Source organism: Numenius arquata, chromosome 15, assembly GCF_964106895.1.
Source record: "Numenius arquata chromosome 15, bNumArq3.hap1.1, whole genome shotgun sequence".
NCBI lineage: Eukaryota > Metazoa > Chordata > Aves > Charadriiformes > Scolopacidae > Numenius > Numenius arquata.
In genome coordinates, this window is record NC_133590.1 from 6,011,962 (window position 1) to 6,024,386 (window position 12,425).

Below are 12,425 nucleotides of genomic sequence, written 5' to 3' on the forward strand. Positions count from 1 at the left end.
ACAGCATCTTTTGTGTAATCATGGCAGTATTTTTTTCTGAAGAAGGAAGCAAAATTTTAACACTATCAGAGGTAGTTTCTGAAGATGAAATAAGGCAGCTTTCACACTACTGAATTCATGCTCCATGCCCATGTTGGTATATTGGATTAATGGGGCTTCAACAGAATGTCAGTATTTTACTTGACTGGAGGTTCATAACTTCTTATGCTGAGTTTCAGGGTCTGTTCTTCAACTCACTGTAATTATAATTGGCAGGGGGAAACGCTTTACAGATGACCCTCCTCCCCAAGTGACATTCCCACAAATAGACCTGAGCTTGGAGTAGTTTGCAGCACTTAGGCAGAGCTCTGGACTGTATCACAAAGTCTCCTTTAATAGGTTCGCCTCAGCAGTTGTAAAGTCTGAATCTTAAAGGAAGGATCATTTGAAAGGTCTATAGACGTTTCACTGATTGCCTGTCACTGAAAGGCAGCAAGTAAAAGATTTGAGCAAAAGGGTCCCTAGGAGTCTCAAATCTGTAAATCTGTCAGGCTACATAGCCCCTGTGTATTTAAAATTAGGGTAGTTTAAAGAATTCATCTCTCTTAGAAGAATGCTGTGCATATTATGCATAGCATCCTCTGCTATGCTGCTGGTACCCTGTACTTTTTTCATGACAGAATCTATTCATTTAATCCGCTCTCCTCTGATTTAGAGCTTGATAACATATGGCAAGTCATCAAACAGAAATTATCGCTAATAGATAACTGCCAATCAATTTCCATTATGCCCAACAAGATGTGACTGAGCCTTTTTTTTTTACAAGACATATTGATTTGCAGAGCTGATTTCCCTGTCATTTCAAACATCTCCATGGGATATTTCTATTGAGCTTGCTGTATGCATTTGCTGCAGTGAACCAGATGCTTATTTTCTCTCTGGCCAAAACATTATTTATTTTGCTTTTTGAGTTAATCTGAAGGCCATATATCAAAGGACCCTATCTGTTATATAAGGGAAAAGTCAAGTCTCAAAGGATAAACAGAGGAGGATGACACAGATTTAGTATTGAGATGGTTTAAGGTGACATAATTTCATAGCTTTCCATCCATGCTACAAGACATTTATGTGGGATGTGAGATTATGTGCTTGCTGGAGTATGGTCAGGGCAAAATGTGGCCATGGCAATGTAGGTTGTGCCTTCCCACCTGGTGCAAGAGTGTTCTAGAGGGGTTAGGAAGATGCTGCCAACTACCTGTCCCCTGCTATGGGACTCAGTCCACACAAAATGCCCCTTGGAGTTGGGAGCTGGTATAAAGTTGATCATGTGCCAAGTATCTGAATGGCTTCTTGATTGGGAATGGCTCTTGCCCTGGGTGCACAGTTGGTACTGAAATAAGGGAGAACAGTCATAAAGTCCCTAAGCAGTCACAGGAAGAAGGAAATAGAGGAATACTCTATACAGAGGGAGCCTTGGGGACAGAAAAAGGTGTAGAGTGTCCATCTTCCCTCACCAGGTTTCAGACAGCACTTCAGTATCTTGAGGGTGAACACGAAACAAGGGAGCAAGAGCTGCCATTAGTGTCTGTGCTACCAGGACACTCATGTATTTGGTGTTGGAGAGTTATCTAGGACAGTAGCCCAGCCCTTACCAGATGTTGTTTAAACAATCCAGGGGGGAGCTGCTGTCTTATGATGGATGCATCTCTGCTCAACTTGAGGTGGTTGGGTCAAGGCATGAGTGAAGGCTAGGTTAGTGACACCTCGGACTGTGCAAAGTCTGCTTTGTCAACAGTGTAAGATTTTGCCCACCAAATCCAACACTAAATGACATTGAAGGTGAGGAGGAGGGGGAAAAGAACCCTTCCAAACTCTCAGCAGTAGAGAATTTCCAAAATGGGTTTGATCATCCTCTCCAATAAACCTTATCTGTGTGTTTTTAATGTGAGTAACACTATCTCTAACCCTTCTAAAATCTACTAACATCATTTGACTCAGTGACTCTCCTAGGGATGTGAATTTCACAGCCTGACTACTTTTTAATTCTTTGAAACCTGCAAGCCATTAATTTAATCAAATGAACCATTATTCTTCTGTTCTGGGACTTAAAAAGAGAGGACTGATCAGTTTTTCACCCTGTCCATCAATCTTGCAAAGGAAATTACTGTAGAATTTCAATTAGAGGCAGCCACACTGCTTGGGACTTCTTAGAGTGAGACTAAGGAAAACTATGGCAAATATACAGCATGGGGATATCCTGGCTGGGCTGGAGGGGAACCTCCATCATTGAAATTAGTGAAAGCAAAACCATAGCTGTGGATGGTGCTGCTTTTTCATTTCCACCATATTCTTTATTTCTGCCTGTTCAAGATTCTTCAGGGAAATCTCCCACACCAATAAAATTACTTCCAAAATGCAGACATCAATCCAATTGAAATGCCTGAGAAACCAGACCCAAGAATACAGTGGGAGACTATCTAAGAAGCCAATTGAAAAGGGAACTGAAGCAGTGGATAGCAGAAGGAAGTATGCTGGATGAGCGTGATGGAATCTGGCAGTGTGCAGCAGACCTCTGCTCTCAGGGGCACATGCCAGGACCTCTTACTCTGTAGCTCTCTACCTAAACATCCAGATTATGTGTTCAGTGAGTAGTTTACCATGTAGTTTTCTTCTTAAGTTAATTTGGAGTACATCTTTACTCTGCAACAGGTAAATCTTAAAATGTGTGCACCCAACAAGACTGAAAGAGCTATCAGGATTAAACAGTTCCAGATACAAAAGGCACCTCTGATAAAAATTCAAGACCCAGAAATGCCAAGAACATATCTTCAGTGCTTGTTGTCAGGGAGCTGGAAAAGAAGATGTGAAATGATTTGAAGAAAGAAATTAAATGCTCTCATCCACTTCTGTAACTGGCCTGGGTTTATATATATATATATATGTATGTATGCATGTGCATATATTTCAGCATTGCAAAACCTAGAGGTGTTACGGGAAGAAAGACTGTGGTGGAAGAAAATTGGAAGTGAAGTTACAAGGGAGGACAGTAAAAGAGTTGAAGTATTAAATGGAGACTTCATAAATGTCCTTGCACAGGGATGCACTGAAAATATTGCACCTAAAATAATGCTAGCTGTGTCTCTGCTAATGGAAATAAATCTAGGATGAGTAAGGCAGGTGCTTAGTTTAAAAAGTAATGCCAAACAGTAAAGTCACTAGGAAGAGAATGGGAATTAACTTAAAGTAATAAATGTGTTGTTAGGCAAAAAAAATCTTTGCAGTCTAGCGTACTCCTCCATAAGAATGATGGGAAAGCAAAATAAGAGGACAGGTTTATAATAGCACACGTTGAGACTGTGGGCTTTATGGATCTCTCTTTGTTTCCTTGTTCCCCACACATGCTTTGAAGCGATTAAAATACATGAAAAGCGAATCCTGGGGCTCAACACTTTCCTCTTTTCCAGGGCCCCAAGATAAGATACAAGGTACAAGACAGACCTGAAATCAGTTTCTGCAGGAGATGTAAAAGTGCATAAGAGTGGGGTGGAGACGGAAGATGCTCTCTGAGTGGAAGAAACTTCAGTTGTTTTTTCATTAATTATGTCTCATACACTTTGAATGGTTACCAAAACCACTTAGGATACTGCATAACTGAGTGGCTTTGGGGAAATTAAGATAAGGATTTGTTCCTGGGGATACAAAAAGATGCCTTAGTATTTCTACGGTAATTGGCAAGGTTTGCATAGGGGACTGGGTGTTTCTTTACATAGGAAAAGATTCTGAACACCCTAAAAATCTACCTGGTTTGCACATTCAAAAGAAATACAGCTTTGAGTGTGAAACCAGAGAGTTACAGGAAGTTTCCGCTGGTTTAAACTGAAAGTTCATTTCAATTACCTTTTCTTAGCTCTACCAAATAAACACATTAAAAACAATGCAGTCATAATCTCTTTTTTCATATGCATATCTACAGGAAGATGCTTCTCATGGTGCTTTTCAGGCCCAAGTGATCAATTTTGGTTGGGGGAACTATGTTTTCTTTTTGCTTTGTACTGGTTTGGGAACTACCATTGGACAAAAGTGTGGGAGCCCACAAAAAAACAGTGGAGGTGCCCTTGAGATCACAGCATCTGTCCTCACTCTCCAGTTCACCTCCCTAGGTGACAGTGTTTTCTGGCACATTGGCAGCAGCTGGTGAAAAGCTGGACACCTGGATGCCTCACGAACAGGCTTGGGAACAAGCAAGGAATTTAATCTGGGTTTGAGTTATGATTTTCTATATCTGACTTTAAATTGTATGTGGTTTCCCAGATATGAAGTGGTGGCATCAGCTGCAATTCCAGAACCGTGGTTAGGCTGTGATTTGTACATTAAAATAGGACCAGACGTACTTTGTTTTATAATATTTAACCAGAGATTGAACACAGCCCTTTGAGAACAAGGATGTATTGATTCTGGTAAGCTTTTTACTGTCTTGTTTTGATTTTTTTCCAAGAATCAGGCTTCTGGGAGAAGAGACAGATCCAAAATCCCAACAAGCATCTCCCCTACAGATCTTAAACCACGTACACAGATACTTTCTTCTGTTACATTTTGCACAAAAACAACCAACAGGTTATTCTTGTCATCGTGACTGAGTTACCTGAAGGAATGGTATCAGGTACCTCCCTTGTTCATTACCACTTTTCTCATGGCTAGGTACCAGGCATTGGCTACATCTTAATGTAACACACGCGCTTCATTGTTCACTTGATTTGGGCAACAACATCTGTTTATATGACGATTCTCTTCACTGCAGTGATTTTATTTTATAGGAAATTACTTGGAGCGCCCATGTAAGTGGGATATTTTTAAATCACAACTGCAGTGAATCACATCTCACATCTTTCACTTTCTGAGGCTAAACACACCAGAATCTTCTTTTTCCTCCTGTAAAATAGACTCTGTGATCCTGTAGTCGCATGTGCAGACCTCATGTGGTTGAGTTCTTCTCTCATCCTTAGCATCTGGGATCCTCCAGATAAGGGTCCTTATAGGATTCTCTGCTAATCTTCTCCAAAAAAATTTGGAAAAGGTTTTGGGAAAAGCTTGCCTGATAGGACTGCATTTGCATTTTTACAGGCACATATCATTGCTGGCTTACAGAGATCCTGCAATTAAGACAGCCAGGCCTTTCTCTTTCCCTCTCATTTCCAGCTGGTGACCTCCTCAACGGGTCCATCCAAAGAAGAATTACCTTTCATTAGTCCCTGTATACATGACCTTGCAATCTGGGCAATTACATTTCATCCCATTATATAATTCTAGCCTGGTTGTTCCAAAATACTAATTCAGGCTTCCTCCACACTGGAAAAGCTTCTCATCTGTGTTTCACCAGCACAGACCCACTCTTGATGCCAAAGCCATTACGGAAAATATCAAATATGATCAGTCCCTAGAATGAGCCTTGAAAAAACTTCAACCCAATTAGCTCCTGTTCCAGCACAATTTGTCTCATCAGTTTCTTTATCCATCTGCAATTCACCTATTCATCCTCCTCTTGTCTGGCTTGCCTACTCATGTACCACCCAACCTTCAACCCAGCACTTTGCTGCAGTCCAGGCAGATTAGTTCCACTGTATTTTTCCGGCTTAAAAAAAAGGTCTGGTTCGACATAAAGATCCCACATGTATGCAACAGTCACATCAGGTAAACCCAAGTAACATTTTTGTATTATTTTTCCATTTATCTCCACATCTTTTAATTATTCTTTCCATCAGATTTGCCCTAATGCTCTCTATGCTTTCAGGGTCAGAGTAGTACCCTGCTGCCTGCTCTCTTCCTTCTACCTGCCCATCCTCTTTTGGACACCATGTGTAGCTGCCTGTTTGGCACTGAAACGCTCTCTTCCTTTAAAAGTCCATGACTGCATTTTCTGCGCCAAAATCTGGCTTTTCTCCAAGAGAGAGTGCCAGATGTCCCAAAGCTCAGTCATATTGAGTTCTTTTGAATTCTTGCTTCCACCTCAGATGTAATGATTTCCATTTCCTATATGCTCATTCTCCACAGAAGCCCTAATCTTGCCTCCATGTTTTGCATCTTGCAAAGAATTAAGTCAAAATAGCCACATCCCAGTTACCTCTAACCTTGTCCCCATTATGTCATAACCTCTGTCCTCATTCCTTGCTATCTTTTTATTTACAAGAATCTGTTTATTTATAGGAATTTATTTTACTCTAATGTGAGAAAAGAGATTGTCAGATTCTGAAGAAAGTAATGTAGGTTCTATACTTTTTAAACAATCTGTGGATATGAGTTAAACCAGTCCAAATATATCTACAATAATAATACTTTATTTCCTGGCTCTTATGAATCTTGATGCTTAAGAATAGTTTGAGATATTAAATATCCTCCTTTTAATTTATTTAAAGATACAAAATCTCTCCTCATGGGGGGTAGAAGATCTTATTAGCCAGTATTTATAGAAACTCTAGATAGGAAAGTTACCCTTTGGAACTGCCCTAATCCTGAGAGGGATTTAGGGGCTGAAGAAGCTTTCAGATGCATCCTGCATGTGCCATCAGTCAGACTCGACTCTGCAGACTCTGCTTGGCCTATTAATTACCTCAGTCTCAATAACCAGAACCTCTTATGAAAGAATAATGTGTTACTCAAGCAAACTGATATGTTTTAACCATGTGTATGCCAGCCAACTGGCATATTACCATTTCTCAATAGACCCATAACTTCTGCAGCTTATCCAGCATTGATTTACCAGTGATCCCTTCTTTTTAAATCCAGTTTTGAGTCATTTTGTACCTGACAAAAAAAAATGAGAGACATCTAAAACTGAAAGGCCCAGACCATGCTTTATTCATAACCAGCACACAGAAAAAGGCCAATTCCTCAAACCCAATTTCAGCCGAATTCGATTTACAAATAAAGAGTGGCCAAATGGGAGAATTGAGTGGAAGAGAGGGTTTAGAGGGAGGGGGAGGAGAAAAGTCTCCCCTGAGGGCTGAGATTTCATCTGCTCCTTTTGGCAGATATCTGACAACTGATAAAACCCGGGAAAATAGAGCTGACAGTAAGAAAAGGTGAACGCAGCTTGTTAAGCAGAAGACCAAATGACACTGCTGCAATTTGCCAGTATCTATTTAAAGAAGGAGTTACAAGGACTTTGCACAGTCCGTGACAGGGGACTCTGGGTTTCCCTTCTGTTCTTTCTAGGAACACAGTTTCCAAATGTTGAGATTGCATTAAGTTAAGGGTGTTGAAGGGAGGCAGGGATTAGCACTGTGAGATAAAGCTAGAGGCGGGGAAAAAATGTCTTGAGATGTGCTGTTGGGGAAAGAGCACAGGGAAAAAGCACGGGAGCATGTTAGAAAATTAAGACCTGGTGTTCCACAGATAACCTTGCTTTCTACTAATATCCAACCCCAGAAACTCTTCCAGTCAGCTGTTGGGGGTAGTCCCCAACCCACTACAGTGCAACTTCTTGTAGCTAACAGGGGTTCTTTCTCCCCAAAATTAAACTTTTATCATTTTTGCCCTTTTTTTCCCATGAAAAATGAGAGGATTTCACCCATAACAGTGGCCTCTTGCATCCACTTTATTCCCAGGACAGGTGGATAACCTGCCCTCATCTATCCTTAGGCCTATTTTCCATTAACTCATGGAAGAGCAGGACTTAGTGCATCTCAGCCTAGACAAGTTCCTATTTTCACTTAAGCAAGCTGGTGTCGGGAACCAGGACCCTGGGCTCCAGGCACTAATGTTCAGCCCCTGTGAAGTTAGCCGACAGCACCTGCTGCTCCACATGTGTGGAGCAATAGTTCTATTTTACACTTTTGTGTTGTTGAGTTCAATTTGGTCTTTAAAACAAAAAGAATATGGGGAAGATCATCCATTGAATTACATAGGTCTGAGTATCCCTGAGAATACAGCCCTAAATTACTTCATTATGTCATACCTTGGTCATATTGTAATTTGTTAATCCTGAAGTTGTAGTGGAAAGCACTACATCATATGCCCCTGATTTGAAATAAATTATTTTAACCTTCTGTATTAACAAGTTGTCTTTTTTTCTTCCCTCCCTCAGGCTCTGCAGGTGTTTATTTTACAGCCAAATGTCTTAGAAAAGATAAGAACCAATTTCTTTTCCCTTTCTTTTTCTCCCCTCCCTCCCGCCTACCACCAAGCTACTGAAAGCACTCAATTCACCTGCAGCACATCCAGTCCTCAGTTTGGCGAAATCTTTCTTCTCCTGTTTCCCTGCACTATTGAGAGCAAGGACAGCATTTTTCTGTGACTTTTCAGTCATTTCCACAATGAAGCAAGAGGTGAAGCACCCCAAAACAGCTGAAGGGACTTCAGGTGTGGGAACCAGCCCCTGGCCAAGCGAGCACAGAGTTGACTGTCCAGACACATAACTGTGAGGCAAGAGGTTACCACACATTGGCTGCATCTGTATAGGTCAGCGGAAAGTTTATATTTCCCTCCGGAATTCACATTGCATGCAAGGTTTTGAAGACTTTCTACCCTCACACCCTGAAAAAGAGTCTCAATATTTTTTTGGATAACAGCAAAAATTGGGCTGTGGTTATATAAATGCTGGGAAGCTAAGCCCATGACAGCATTGAAAGTATTGAAACTAATGTTTATCTCTGAACTTCTAAAATTTCTGGGAGTGGGATCAAAGTTCAAAATTATAAGCTCTAGCAAGAAGAGGTCCTTGTCATCTGTTTGCATAACACCTAGCAAAATGGAGGCCTAATCCTGCTTAATCCCCTAAAATTTACCATATAAAGAAACACTTAATTTTTAAGCAAATATAAATCCACACATATAGAATATGAAGTGTCCAGTCCTACTGGTGTAGAGTACTACAAGTACCATGTTAATTCCTTCTCTCTGGCTCATTATTCCTACAGCGGTTGAGCTCAGATACTTGTCCTGGTTTGGGGTGGAGCAGAGCCAACTTTCTGGTCAGTGAGAGAGGCTCTCACTTACGCTTGTTGCTGTGCCAACCAGGGACAGCCAACTTGGTCGTTTACCCCATGGGGGTGTCACACCTGTGGGTGTGAGGGGTGGCCAGGACAAACCGACCAATAGGCTATTCCATCCCATCTGTCATGCTCAGTATAAAAGCTGAGCAACCAAAGGGTCTGGGTTGTTTCTTCAATGGCTTGGCTTCTTCAGAGGCTCCCTTTCTTCAATGACTGATGTCTGAGGAGGACCCTGTCAGTTTGTCTACCTTTGATCCTGATCCATGGATTCCTGAATCAACGTCTGGAATCCAGCTCCCATTTGCCACTGAGTCCAGTCTGTAACTTCCCCAGTGCCTGCTGGTGATGTTTCCCTGGGAGCTTGATACAGTTTTGTATGTGTTGTCTTTGTCGTTATTTCCTTTTTATTTTATTATTAATTGAAGTCTTTGAAGTAGTTTAGTTTTTTCTAAATTCATAAATCTCTCTATCTCTCTTCCTCTCCTTGGAGCAAGAGGTGGGGGAGAGCATCTGTTGTCTTGTCATTGGCCAACCGAGCCCAAGCTGTGACAATACTTCACTGTGCTTTCAGATCTTGATCACACCCAGATTTCTTCACTCCTTATTGGAAAAATGTGACACTTGCCTTTGAAGCCCAGCCTTAGGGTGAAACAGTTTGTATTTGTTATCTGTAGGCAGCAAATGACAAATTGAAGGTATGCAATATGTTGGGAGAAGAGAAGAACAGATTTGAATTTTCCACGCAACTCTGTGCCATCTCCCTTTGTGCCTTACTTTGTTCCCAGTAGTATTAATTTTGCCAGATCTCTCTTACCAAGGGATCCCTTTTGTCCTTTTCTGCCTTCAAGGCACAGTGGTTTGTCAGTGTGGCTCCCCATAGCATGTGACCTGTTCATGCTGTCTATTTTCTCCTGCTCCCCACCTTTTTACTTGTTTTACTTTGTAGATAGTTGCTCATTCATTGATTCAAGGCCTTTAATAGAACAGTGATCAAATAAAAAGACCCCAGGCATAAACATGACAAGAGAAAAAAGAAAAGGAAAAAAAAAGGCTGTACAGAAATGTTTTTAAATCATATTGTTCCAGTGGTACTGTACAGTTTTTGACCTTAAGCAGAGTTGATGACTTTAACAGAGTTTCCCCATAAAGCTTTGTCTTTCTCTTTCCTGCCGAAAAAACCCCCAACAAACCAATCCTGCTAATATCTTTTTTCATACTTTCTTTTTAAGCAAGACACTCTCTCCTGCCCTATCAGAGCAATCAAACCTGTGATATGCAGGGCTGGCTTCAAGCTACTAGCCTAGGCATCAGGCATCACTTAAAGGAGATTAATCTGAGTTTTGCTTTATAGAAAGGGCATATTTTCACTTTATTTTTAATTTGAAGAAGGAAAAGTAGAAAGAACGGGGAGCAAAGGGGGATGAAGAAGGGTGGGGCTCATTATGAAACTGCAGGGTGAAATTGGTTCACATTAGAAATGCTTCAGAGCTCAGCATTGATGTTGTTCCTTCACAGTAAATAAGCTAGTGAGCAATACGAAATGTGTAAGTACTGCCAGGGGGGTTGTAGATTGGTAGACACAAGGGTTTGTTTAATGTCTCCCTCTACGTGCATATTGTAGTTGATATTAAAAATTGGATATTAGAGTTTGCCTTGGACTATTCTATTTATTATTTGTGCTGTGATGGAGAATGAAATTCTGCATCCTGTGTTTTATGGGTGGTTAAGCTGGATAATTTAATCATCCCTCCTGGCCCTACACTCTACACAGCTGGAGGTTGCAATAAGGATTGGAAGGCTCCATATTATTAAATACCAGAGCAAAGTCACCATTATTATTTCTTGCTTTGTAAGAATACATCAAGAGGGCCCTGATGAGTTAGATGATCTACAAACACTGAGAGCCAAGGTATGGTCTTTGCTGAGAAGTGTTTACAGCTTAAGGTGAGAGAAACAGGCCAGAGGGGACTGAGGAGATAAATTAATACCCTCTCTGATGCCAGTCAGTGTGATAAGCCTAGATCTTGGCTTCATAAAAGTCCTTTCCTTGAAGTTGTAGCCATTCATCAGACACTTAACTCTTCAGTAAATCCAGGATGGTTGTCCTGTGCCCCAAAGGCTGAACTTGGACTTTGGGGAAGGAACCACACCAATAACAAGGTTGGATGGACGTGAGCTGGTGTCTCCACAGCCACCCGGGAGTCTCTGACCCTCGGAGATCTACTGGCCTTTTCCTTTGATGTCCAAGGGTAGGAGATGTAGCCATCCCACTGGTTTGTCCTGCCTCTGTAGGGCTGGCTGGACAAGATGGATAACAGCACAGAAGTCAGGAACAGACTGGTCAGGAACAGAGATATAAATGAGATACATCTCAAAGGTTGGCTGCCAAACTGGATTTGATTAGAGGTCTGTGGATTGTGTTTTAGCTCCAGTTGTCCAAGCCTAGAAAAAAATGGACAGGCTTAAACTTGGTTAAATGGCACCTATAATGAGGGAAAATATCAAAGGGCCAAAAAAATCTCTGGAGACAGGTAAAGTTTCCCCCACAAGTGAGTGAATGCTGCTCAGAAATAATTGTAGCTTTTATTGGGATTTTGATGTGTGCTATCTAGTTCTTCCTAATGAATTTGTGGTGCTGCCAGGTGATTTGAGTCATTTTTCTATGGCTCCATGTAAGTCTGTTTAGGACTGTGAAGGACTCAAGATGAGATCCGAACGCTGCCAGACTTTTAATTTGGGGATTTCAGACACTCATTCACCGTTTGTGTCCCTTATCCCATTTGGGGCCTGTGATGGATCACTGAGAGCCATGATATCTCTCTCCTGTCCTGTAGCCTTGCCTGCAGCCCTTCCCAGCCTTTATTTCAGTTCTGCTACCTAGGAAAGCACATTATCTGTTGTTCGCTGTGCTATTCACACCTAAGTGGTGACCTTTTAGAGGAGTTAACAATTTTACTGAAGGAGAAAAAAAAAAAAAGGAGAAAAAAAAAAAGAAGGAAAAAATGTTTTTTACCTGAATCTGTCATTTTTTAAAGTTCCACAGATGGATATCATATGTGCCACGTTATTAACACTTGGGAAGATGGAGAAGGCTGATATTTGAACAGGCTTTTGCTCTTTTCTCTACAATGGCAATGAACCCAAATTCCAGATTTTCATGCTGCTAAAGGTCAACTAACTTTTACAAAAAAACCAAGGGAATGGCCATATTGTCTGACACCATCTAGCACACAAACCCTCAGGGAAAAGTAAAACTTCACAATTATATATGACTTTTCCTGTGGCCTGCCTATTTAATAAGTCCAAAAAGCTCTCTGTTCCAAGTATTTCTCTAGCCTTCCTTTGAACCCATGTAAGTCTGCATCCAGAATATCCCCAGGAAATGCATTGCACAGGTTTACCACAAATTTTGTGAAGAACCAGTTCCTCTTGTTCATTTTAAATCTGGCTCCCACTACC